The 11,881-nt window shown below is 41.4% G+C and overlaps 1 pseudogene; it reads right to left on the bottom strand.

The window, feature by feature from the left end:
- Positions 1-5,496: 5,496 nt before the first annotated feature.
- LOC118526678 (importin subunit alpha-1-like) lies at positions 5,497-11,411 on the bottom strand (annotated as a pseudogene).
- Positions 11,412-11,881: the final 470 nt, after the last annotated feature.

The following is an 11,881-nucleotide window of genomic DNA, read 5'->3' as shown; positions in this document are numbered from 1 at the left end:
GCTCCAAGAAACTATAGAGGTCTCTCCTCTGCAAAGCAACAGGTATTACTTTCACGTCCTCTTCCAGACTCCAGACCTATGATTAGGGTTAAATCCCAGCAAAATCTGTCTGGGAATGTATTGGGAAGAAGGGAATGTATTGGGAACAAGGGAAGAAGAAGGATATACATGGAAGGAGTTGCAAGAATTACCTAGAATGTTTGGACAGGAGCGGGGGGTACGCCTGGCACTGGATTTTGAAGATGCTTAATCAAGGGGAACAGAATATAAGACTGGAGAAGCAAGAATCTATTTGATTTGGGGAGACAGAATGTAAAACCCTGGAAAGGACCCCAGGGAGAGCCACCAGATAAAAGTATGTCTCATGCAATATTTGAGACATACTTATGCTGTAAAATATTTGTTGTTTATCGGAAAGTCAAATTTAACTGGCAACCCTAACCCCAAGAGATGGGCAAACTTGCTGCTAGGGGAGTTCTTTGGAACCTGGAGAAAGTGATGGCCTGCTCTAAGAGAAGTGGAAATGCCTGAGTTGTCCTGGCAGGAGGGGGAAGACAGAAAGAGGCTGAGGGAAGTGAACATGACGGAAGCATGTTATGAGGCCGGAAAAACCTCCAGGGGATTATGTTCCACGCTGGACCCCTAGGACAATCCTTTCATTCAGGTCACTGGCAATGCCTTGATGACAGGGCAGTGATGTCACTAGGAAGCTGAGAGGTGTTCCTCTGCTGGCTGGGCTGTAGAGGCGGGCCCTGAGCTGAGCTCATGAGCCTCCATGATGGAGCCCCGAAGTAACAAAGGCCAGGCTGCCGTCTTATAGACAGCAGGTTGCGATTCCTCTGATGACCAGGGAGCGACCGCCAAGGGGACTTGTGGACATGTTGGCATAAGATGGAGAGGGAATCCGGAATTTGTACTCTCAGATAGACTCATAAATGTAGCCAGACAGACACGCACAAGAATAATACTTGAAGCATTTTTCTAACAGTGGAATAATGCAAAAAGCCTAAATACCTAGGGCTAGTTACATAAATTATCCATTCGGCCCTAGAATGGACTCATTAAAGGGAATTAGCTTGGAGTCTATGTGTTGAAGGGAAGATCTCCACAATGCAGTGTTAAGTGAAAACAGAAAGTAGTGGAAGAGTGTTAATGTGTATATTCACTTTGAGACAATTCATTTAACTGATGGGTGCACTTTTCTGTATCTATATTATACTTCGGGAAAAGTATACTAATAAACTGAAAGCATGAATAGCATGATCTCATTTTATAAAATCAAACACCTATGTGAGCTTGCAGATACATGTGTGTATATCACTACATGTGCACATGAGATGTATGTTCTTGTGTGTCTATATGTGCACATGTTTGTGTAAAGATGCAGGTAGGAGTCCATTTGTGTATGTGTGTACATGTGCCTAGGCAGGGACATGCACATATATGTGCAGGTGGATGGCTGGGGGGCTGCGTTCTGGGGTATACCCAATTTGAATTTTTGACCAATCACTTCTATTTTTTTTCTATTTAAAAGTTAAATTTTATAATTCTCAAAAAAAAAAAAAAAAGGATGGAGAACTATAGTCAGGAATTGGTACTGGAGGAATACGGAGGGGCACTTATTCTGACTCTCAGCCTTTAGTCTGAGAATCGAAACAGCCTCTGCTTGGGACAACTGAAAGAGGTTACTGTCTCCAGAGGACAGACAGGCTTCAATTAAGGCAAGGTGGTAGAGGGAGTGTTTAGAGAAGGACTGGAGGAATTTGCTGATCTCTGAGTGGGAGTTCCAGAAAGCACAAGGACTGTGCTGGAAGGAGATGGGGTGCAGTGAAGCATTCACTCAGCAGAAAGAATATGCAGGGTAGGAGAGGGATGAGAATCTTGGGGAAACTAGAGGCTATATAAGGACTGTGCTTTGGGAAATAACTGAAGTCATTTTGAGTAGGGGGTGTTAATTCTGATAGGTACTTGGAGGAAGCCTAAAAGTGAGACCCAAGCTGAGGAAAGAGGGTTCTGTCACCAAGAGCTAGCATGTAGCTGCTCTTGATAGCAACAAGCAAACAAGCATGAAGCCAGTTCTTTCAACTGGTGCATGGGGAATATGGTGGTCGTGGGCATGGAAGGTGACCTCTGCAAATCCACATAGTCTCTGCTAGGTCACCTTCTTTGTGGGATCAGCCTTCTTTGTGACCTCATGCTTGTTTTGCCCTAGGGAGGGGGGTGTGTGGTAGACATGAGGTAGGATGCAGTTAGCATGCTCGAGCAGGCACAGCATGGTGGATAAGGACCTGGGAACCAGGCAGAGCCTGGTGATGTACAGATGACCACAAAAGATCAGAGAACAGGTCACACAGGCCATTTTAGGCCTTTGCAAGGGCTTTGGCTCTTACTTTGTGAGTTAGGTGAAATGATAGATTTTAAAAAGATCATTCTATGTCCATTAGTTGGTAACTTCCCAATTCCCCATCCCCTTAGCTCCTGGCAGCCACCACTCTACTCTCTGATTCTATGAGTTTCACTACTTTAGATTCCTCATATATGTGGAATTATGCAGTATTTGTCCTGTGACTGGCTCATTTCCCTTAGCATAATGTCCTTATGTTGTTACATTCTGTAGGGTTCCCTTCTTTTTAAGGCTGAATAATATTTTATTGTGTGTATATGCCAAATTTTCTTTATCCATTCATCTGTTGAACATTTAGGTTGTCCCTACATCTTGGCTATTGTGGATAGTGCTGTGATGAACATGGGAGTGCTAATATTCTTTGAGATCCTGATTTCAGGTCTTTTGAGTAAACACCCAGATGTGGGATTGATGGCTCAGATGGTAGTTCCATTTTTAATATTTTGAGGAAACTCCATATGGTTTTCACAGCAGCTGCACCATTTTACATTCCCACCAACAGTGGGAATTCCAGTGTCTCCACATACTCGCAAACAGAGATCTGCTATACCACATTCTCCCTATAATTAGCAATAGTGAAATGTAAATTAAACAAAAATTATAAAAAGATCTCATGTTAAGTGCTCCCACTACAATAACATTTTTAAGAGGTTTTTTTAAAAAGATTTTATTTATTTATTTGAGAGAGAGAGAAAGAGAGAGCATGAGCAGGGGAGAGGCAGAAGGAGAAGCAGGCTCCCCGCTGAGCAGGGAGCCTGATGCAGGGCTCAATCCCAGGACCTGAGCCGAAGGCAATTAACCGACTGAGCCACCCAGGTGCCCCATCTGTTTACAGTTTTATGAGGATTTTCTGGATTTATGCCTTTACCTGGTGAGTTTTACCCAGAGGCTCCTAAAGAGCTTGCCCTGAGCAGATACTACACCCTGTCATTTTCTAGCGATGGTTCTGGGCATGCTGTCTCCTCAGGATCCCAAAGGGTGCTTAGTTGCTACCTTCTTACACATTAAAGGTATTGGCATTCAGTCAGAGACTGATGAGTTCAAACCGTGTATTGTCACGATGCATTTGAAATCATTTGAAACCAAAAGTGCTACTAGTTTTCTTCTCTATCGTGTAGGTGGACTACATAGCAATAGAAGTAGTGGATCAAGTATTTTTTAACTGGCGAAGGAGAAAATCTTTATACAGAAAAAAGCTAAAACCAGAGTACAAACTTTGATAACGTAGTATATGCTCAGAATTCAGTCTTTTTTATTGTACAAAAGCTATTTTAAGAAAATGCCTTATGTTCCTAATTTTAACGAACATGAGTATAGTGACTCAGTTCTAATAAGAATCTCGATATCATTTAATTTAACTAATTTTGTCACTGACATGTTACTTGGGATACAAAAAATATTTTCTTCCTAGTCTTTACGTGGCTCACAAGAAAACACTATAGGATTCTACCAGAGTATAGAGGTAAGTTCTGATTATACCCCGATTATACAAGATTTATCATAAAACTAGTTGGAAGGATGCTTAACAAATCATTATTAGACTCACATAAAAGACAACTAAAAATGGGATGCCTGGGTGGCTCAGTCAGTTAAGTGTCTGCCTTTGGCTCAGGTCATGATCCCAGGGTCCTGGGATTGAGTCCCACATTGGGATCCTTGCGCAGCAGGGAGCCTGCTTCTCCCTCGACCTGCTGCTCCCCCTGCTTGTGCTCTCTCTCTCTCTGACAAGTAAATAAGTAAAATCTTTAAAGAAAAAAAAAGACAACTAAAAATATTCTCACATTCTATTGTGACAAAAGCCTTGAGTTCTCAGCCCATTGATTAGTTTTTCCAATCTGATTGCATAAACCAAAAATAAATGCAATATTGAGTATTAGCACAGTATTCCAAGGAAGCATGGTTTATAGGACATGTACAACTGTGAGTCAACAGTCTAGTGATCTGGGATCATCCACATTTAATATTAAACATTAAGATTAAAGGATTATATGTTTTATTTAGCCATAGGCTGAATAACTCTGCTTCATTCATCTTTGTTCTCATACGGCGCACAAAAGAATCTAAGTTTATTCCAAAGTAACAAATCTGAAGTCCTGTTCCATGAGCCAAGAGCTAAGGTACACCAACCATGACGTTGAGCTTATTTCAATCCCATTAAGTAGTTGTACCTTGATGGGCATAAAAGGAGCACTCTGACGGATCTTCAGTGTTCACAAAATTGGCTCTGCAATATTTCCTTTTAACTTGATCATCTGTTATGGACTGAATGTTTGTGCTCCCCCGGCCCCCCATTCATATGTTGACATCTAACTCCAATGTGACGGTATTAGGAGATGGGGTCATTGGGAAGTGATTAGGTCATGAGGGTGAATCTCATGAATGGGATTAGTGTCCTCATAGCAAGAGGCCAGAGAGCTGAGCTGAGCCATGTGAGGACACAGCAAGAAGGCAGCCATCTATAAACCAAGAAGAGGGCTCTCACCAGGTACTGAATCAGCCAGCACCTTGATCTTGGATGTCCCAGTCTCCAGATCTATGGTGTTTTGTTATAGTAGCCTGAGCTAAGAGATCTTCCTTCACTTTCCCTTTTTATTCTCATTTTTGATCTTAGCCTATCTTCTATTCTCATGTGTACATAACTAAAATAGTCAAAAGACTAATTTCTATCTTTGTAGGTCTTGACCTCTGGTTTGTTTTAGTTGGAATATAAGCTTTACTGCTCTAACAAAGGCCAAAATAACAGTGGCTTCAACAAGATAGGACTGTATGTCCACCTCACGTAACAGTGTGAGGGCAAATGGCCCAGAGCTGATATGGTGCAGCTATGACGTTGGGGAGCTAGACTCCTTGCTTGCTCTTCCACTCTCCTCAGTGCATGGCTTCCAGCTTGTGGTCTATGATGATGCTCCTTGTTTCATCTTCTGTCCACTTTCCAGCCAGTGGGAAGGGAAAAAGAGGAAGTGGAAAATAATACTCTTTCCTTTTAGGCAAACAACTCAGAAGTTGCATGTGTCAGTTGGACTCATATTTCATTGGCCAGAATTTAGCTTCACGGCCACATATGGCTGCAAGAGAGCTAGGAAATGTAGTCTTTATGTGGGTAACCATGGGTCCAGCAGCTTAAACTGGGGCTAAAGGAAGAAAAAGAGAATGGACAACAGGAGATACCAGCATTCTCAATCACAGATTCCACTGCCTGTTTTCACTAATAACTATCCCTTAGGAGTATTTTCTTTTTTTCACGGGTGGGTATTTCTAATTTAAGCCCCCTCTTGGGCCCAGCTCTGGGGATTTCTTCTACTTGTGTATTGCTCATACCTCTGGCCTCTAACAGGTATCACCAGGCCTAGCAATAGTCTGGACACAGAATTTAGTGGCGGATCACTGATGTGAGGGCATGGTCTAATCATGCAGAATATCCTAACATATGCTCTGACATTTCTATCTTGGACACTTTAATATTGCTTCAGGATAAATGTGTGACAATTTTGCTGACGGGAATGCAGCCAAGCAAACATCTTTTGGCAAGCTTGCTTTGCCAGAGAATTACATCATGAGCTCTGTGGGGCTAAGAGAAAAGAGAAAGGAGTCAGGACCTCACCAAGTGGCCTCAGTGGGGCTTGTTAGGGTCAATAAAAGTAAATGTACAAACACCTGTTTAGGAACTGGCTGCCTAAGAGGCTTTCTGCCACTTGGACTGTGCACAGCAAGAGGATATCTGCCAATTTCGTTTGTGGTTGACTGGGAATGTTTGGTGTTTCTTAAAGGTTAAGAAGGCTTTTTATGAAGGCTATGAGATCACCTAATTCCAAAAGTGCTTGGGCTTTGCCTGATATTAAATCTTGGAGAGTTCCAGAAAATGTAGACATGAAAAGCCCACAGACCTTTTAATAGAATTAAATGTAGCTATCATATAAAATTTTATTCCCAGGCCATCTCTAGGGTCTCTTGGGAACCACAGGGTGGTCACTATTTTTCTTCTTAGGGATAACTTGACATGTATCAAGGAGGAAGGATGGCTGGAAATAGGCCCCGAAGCTCTTTACGTGGAACTATTCTATGAGGCCAAAAGCCCTCACATACAAAAGAGCTCCAGAATATTCCATACATACTAAGAATTCCTCCAAGCAACTAGGTGAATATGTTGCAAACCAACACTTATATGCAAAAAGACTGAGGTTCTTTTTCTTCAGCAGTTACTAGTAATCATTATCAACTGTCTCACTTGATGTAAACCCCAAAGTTTTCTTAAAGCAAACACCTAATAAATAATTTTAATTTTTAATGAGTCAACTTAAAATATTATAGTCCGAACATGTACGCAAACAGTGTGAGTTGACTCTTTAAAAACAATAGATCCAGCAGCTGGGATGAAACTGAAACAGAAGACTCACCGAACATTAATACTGGAAGGAGGATTCAACTTGAAAGGAAAGAGTATACATTTAAGAACATTTCAATGAAATGCAATTAATCTTACTAACTAATTTCAATTTGGGATTAGCTGGAGGTATTCAATCTAGGATAAGAAAAGGTGATCCATTTGGAAAAAAATAGTAATTAAAAGGTTCAGATAAAAATGTGGTTTCAAGACACAGATAACAGCTACAGTTAAGAACATCTAAAGATTTAAAACAATGAAATCAAAAGCAGGCTTAATGAAAATAGATTGTATGCTTGTTTTTGTGGTTAAGCTGTATAGTGAGCCTGTCTGTTCCCTGCATACGCCTTTCTCCTAGCAAACAACTTGGGAAAGGAGCTATCGAGCCAGAGCACTAATCCTTTTAAAATATGCATTTTTTTAAATAAATAAAAGTAATAACTTAAGTTACAAAAAGTTTGGGAAATAAAACAAAAATAATCACTCAATACCATTACCATAGCATATTTAATGTTTTATTTCTGGTGCTTTTCTATCTTTAAACTTTATGTATATTTGCATTCATTCATTCATTCATTCATGCAACAGGTGAACAATATGGACTAAAAAACTTTGCCCTCACGGAGCTTACATTATTAGTAGGGAGAGGCAGCAAACAAACAAAAGCACAATGGAGAAAATAAAGCAGAGTAAGGCCGATGGGCCCAGTGGATACCTTATAATTTTTAATAGAATGGTCAGAGTGAGGCTCAGCCAGGTAAGTTTTGAGCCAAAACGGGAAGCAGGTGGGGAGTGAGCCATGAGGATATCTGGGGATGAAGGATCTAGGCAGAGGAACAGGGGAACTGCCAAAGCCTCGTGGGAAGCTTACCAGGCAAGTCTGAGGAGCTCCAACCCCAGCTGGGCTAGCTCAGGTGTCCTTGAGCACCTGCCGCCAGGCTGCCACAAGCATGCAGAGACCCTGCCTTCATGTGTATCACTTCATTTGTTCCAATCTCTCCAATGCCCCATGTTTTGCCTTTTTCTCCCATTTAGACCACAACAATTTTTTTTAAGACGGTGTACCCAGCCAAACTGTCTAGGTTAGTTACTGTTAAGAGTGGAAACATTTTAAATTGTAATTTTTTAAAAAGTGGTCATCGCTAAAAAAAAAAAAGAAAAAAAAGAAAAAAGTGGTCATTGCTGATATATATGAACGCCATACATTTTAATAAGTTTATTGTAATCATTGCATTTAAAAATTCATAATTTTTCAATTGATTCTTTTGCCACTTTTAGGCTTAGAATTACGCCATTTACAAGGTATAATAATTTCATCTTTTTCTTTTCATCTTTTTCTTATACCTAGGCATCTAATTTTTGTTTTATGCTCTCTTGTAATTGTCAAAAACTACCTATTAAATAATAATCATAATATTGGGCTCCTTTGTTTTATTCTGGATTTTTCATGAAACTGTTTCTAGTAGTTACCTTTAAGTACAATGTTCACTACATTTCCATTTCTGTTCGTGATTTTATTAGGGATAGGTCAAATTCCTTTTTCAGTATTTTTTTAGATGATTATTTTGAATAGAGAACAAACTGAGGGTTTTGCTGGAGGGGAGGTGGGAGGGGGATGGGGTAACTGAGTGCAGGGTATTAAGGTGAGCACTTGTTGTAATGAGCACTGGGTGTTATATGCAAGTGATGAATCCCTAAATTCTACCCCTGAAACTAATACTACACAATATGTTAACTAACTAGAATTTAAACAAAATCTTGAAAGCAAAAAAAAGTTTAATCCACTGATGGTATGTACCAATATCTAAGCATCTTCTAAAACTGAACTTCCCTTATATTCTTTTTTTTTTTTAAAGGATGGAATTTAATCTTTATTTACAGGCTACTGTAAGGTATGAGATTCTGCACAGAAATAAGAAACCCACTGAGAGGAGGACCTTCATAGAGCAGGTACAATTTGGTACTGTTCAAGTATAGTTTCCTTGTAAAAAATGCAACAATTAACAAAACGCATTTAAACAGACTTCTTAGTAGACAAACAGTAAGACAAACTTATACAACATAGTGCACAACAAACAACTTTATACCTCAGCTGTATAAACTAAGTTAAAGGTCCCAGATGTGACATCCTGAACTTGGAATGTAGAACTCTCAGAGGTAGTTTCTGGCACGACATTTTGATCTTCCTCTTCCTCTACAGAAAAATACTTCTCAATTAATTTGTTATTTTTTAATTTGTTTTATTTATTCGAGAGAGAGAGAGCGCGAGAGAGACGGAAAGCACGCCAGTTTGGGGGTGGGAGGGGCATAGGTGGAGGGTGAGAGAGAATCTCAAGCGGACTCACCGCTGAGCATGCAACCCGATGCAGGGCTCGATTTCATGACCCTGAGCTCATGACCTGAACTGAAATCAAGAGTCAGATGCTTAACTGACTGAGCCACCCAGGCGCCCCTTAGTCAAGTTTAATGAAGTTTGTACACAGACTTATTTTCATGGTTTTATAGCACTTCAGTTTTGTCCAAACCTCCACCCTCTTCAATCATTATACTAAGTTTCTCATTTTCACCTAGTTTCTCAGCAGCCTGAAAGATATTTGAAATGGCATCCAGAATAACCAGAATACCTTTGGTATCTTTTGCAGTTGAGAGGTTTATCAGTGGTTCTATTATGCCACAATGAACGAGGTATACAATCTGTTCAAACGTTCTGCCCCTTGTATAGTTGGTCACAGGCCATACAGCTTCCTTTTGTGTTTTAAAGTCTGCCTTAGAGAGAGCACCAGTGAGGAAGGGACTAGTCCATGATTCGCAACTTGCTGTATCTGCTCCTGGCAACCAGCTGCCATGTTTGACATTGCCCACATAGCTTCCTTTTGAATATTAGTTTCGGGGTTCACTAGCAGCCTGGGAAAGATAGCAAGTACTCCTGTATCTACTACAATGTGTTATGTATTCATCTCTCCCAGTGACAATATTTCCTATGGCTCATAGCTCAGGAGTCACGATGGGCAATTCAGTAGCTCCTAGAGATTTCATAAGTTGGGGCACAACTCCTGTGTTTACAGCCATTTCAATCCATTCATTTGGATCATCAGTAAGGTAGCAAATGGCCCAGCAGATATCTGCTAAAACTTCTGGATCATCATGATGCATGAGACGAACAAAGGTAGGAAGAATCTGCTCAACAGCATCGAACAGAGGTGCAGGATTCTTGTTGCAACCAAAGTTTGAAATTGTACAGGTAAGATTAAGTAAATAAGCACGTGCTAAAGATGACATATTGGGAATTGCAAGGAGAGCCAACAGGGGGTCAACCGCCCATACGTGATAACCAAGTCTCAGGAAACTGAACCATCACCTGCAATGTCTCCTAGAGCCCACAGAGCTTGTTCACTGATGTAGGCACGGGGAGATGCCAACAGAGAAATGAATGCTGGGATAGCACCTCCATCTACCACAGCCTTGGTCTGTTCTGATGTCCTGGAAGCAATGTTGGTGAGAGCCCAAGCAGATTCAAACTGAATGGAACTACAATCACTTCTGCCCAAAAGGACACACATTTTGGAATCAAACCAGCCCAGATTATACTGTCTATGGGGGGCTGTTTTTCCCCAGAAAGCAGTTTCCTAGCAGCTTGAGTTGTCTGGAGCTGGCTTTCAAATTGTTGCTATTTATGCCTTTGACGATGTCATCAACAGACCAATTCACAGCGCCCTGGTTGTTGCGGTTTTCCTGCAGTGGAGAAGTAGCCTCGTCAGGATGTGAGCTTACATTTCTCCTTATCAGCATCTGGTCATCCTTCTTAGGTTTCTCAGCTCCACATTAACTTCTATTCAGCGCTGCCTCATTTCTGTACTGTCTTTCCCCTTGTTCTTGAATTTGTTCAGGCGGGCAGCTGGTGAATTAGCATTCTCATTGGTGGACGTGCCTAAGAGGCAAAGGGAGAAAGATGGGCAGGCTCAGGCTTCCACGGGGTGGTGGGGGGGGGACAGTGGGGGCGGGCAGGCTGCAGGGCAGCTGTTCTCAAAATGTCCCCCAGGGCTCAGCCCAAAGATGGCATCAAACTTTCCTCATATTCTTGAGCTGACTTTGGTCATGAGGGGACTTACGATACGGTGTTGGATTAGTCACCAGTATTACATAGAAGGTGTTCACATCTGTGTCACTGTAGTTTTCTTGGGGAGCAAGAATTTCAGCAGCGTATTAAACAATTAGGAGTTTTATAGGACCCTAAGCTAGTCAACGTAAGACAGAAATAGCATAAATGAAGGACTATCATGTTGAAGCAGAAACCATGTGATGGAGCACAGCCCTAGGAGCCCCGAGTGAAAGGGGCAGTGTGCGCTCCCCTGGAGCCCAGGTGGGCGCTGCGGGTCGGATCTCAGGCACAGTGCTCCCCCGCACTCTGCGGAAGCCAGCGTGTGATCTTCCTTAAGCCAACGACAGGAGCTTGCTGTTCTGCTTGTGGAGCTACTCAAAGATTGGTTTTGGGTCTTTGTGTTGCCTGGGGTTGTCATCAGTCTGGCCTGTTGCAGCTTCTGAAAGTTGACTTCCGAGTACACCTGGAAATATACCTCGTCTGTGGAGGGCCTCCTCACCAGCACCCTTCTGTGGGCTGTGAGTCATGATTCTTGTGGCAACAATTCTAGAATTTTTTTTTAAATTGCTTGTAAAATGCTGCCCTGGGGACAGGGGATGGGAAATATTCTCCAAGGAAGTCCCTCTAGGGAGACATTTAGTTTGTTCGTGGTGATTTAACAGGTTTTAAAAGTTGCTTGCAAAAACAAAGAGACAACATTTCCCCCAAATTGGAATTCCACAGCAACTCTGGCAATTATCTGTTAAATACTGAGGTCAGTGGGAGCTAAGGAATATGTAAAATATTCCTTACTAAAATCTTTGGAAAGCTACCATCTCAGCCTAAATTCACTTCCTGGGGACATCATGATGTCTCCGCCATGTTTTGTGTAACAATAATAATATCAGAGAACATTACTGAGCACATAGGAAATACCAAGAATATTATCTTGTTTAATTTTCATTTCAACCCATGATTCTAGGATCTTAACCAATGAATAAGACAATTCAGACTCAGA

This window comes from Halichoerus grypus, chromosome 13 (assembly GCF_964656455.1).
Source record: "Halichoerus grypus chromosome 13, mHalGry1.hap1.1, whole genome shotgun sequence".
In the NCBI taxonomy this organism is placed as follows: Eukaryota; Metazoa; Chordata; class Mammalia; order Carnivora; family Phocidae; genus Halichoerus; species Halichoerus grypus.
The sequence above is the reverse complement of the archived record's forward strand: the minus strand, read 5'-3'. Positions and strand labels throughout refer to the sequence as shown.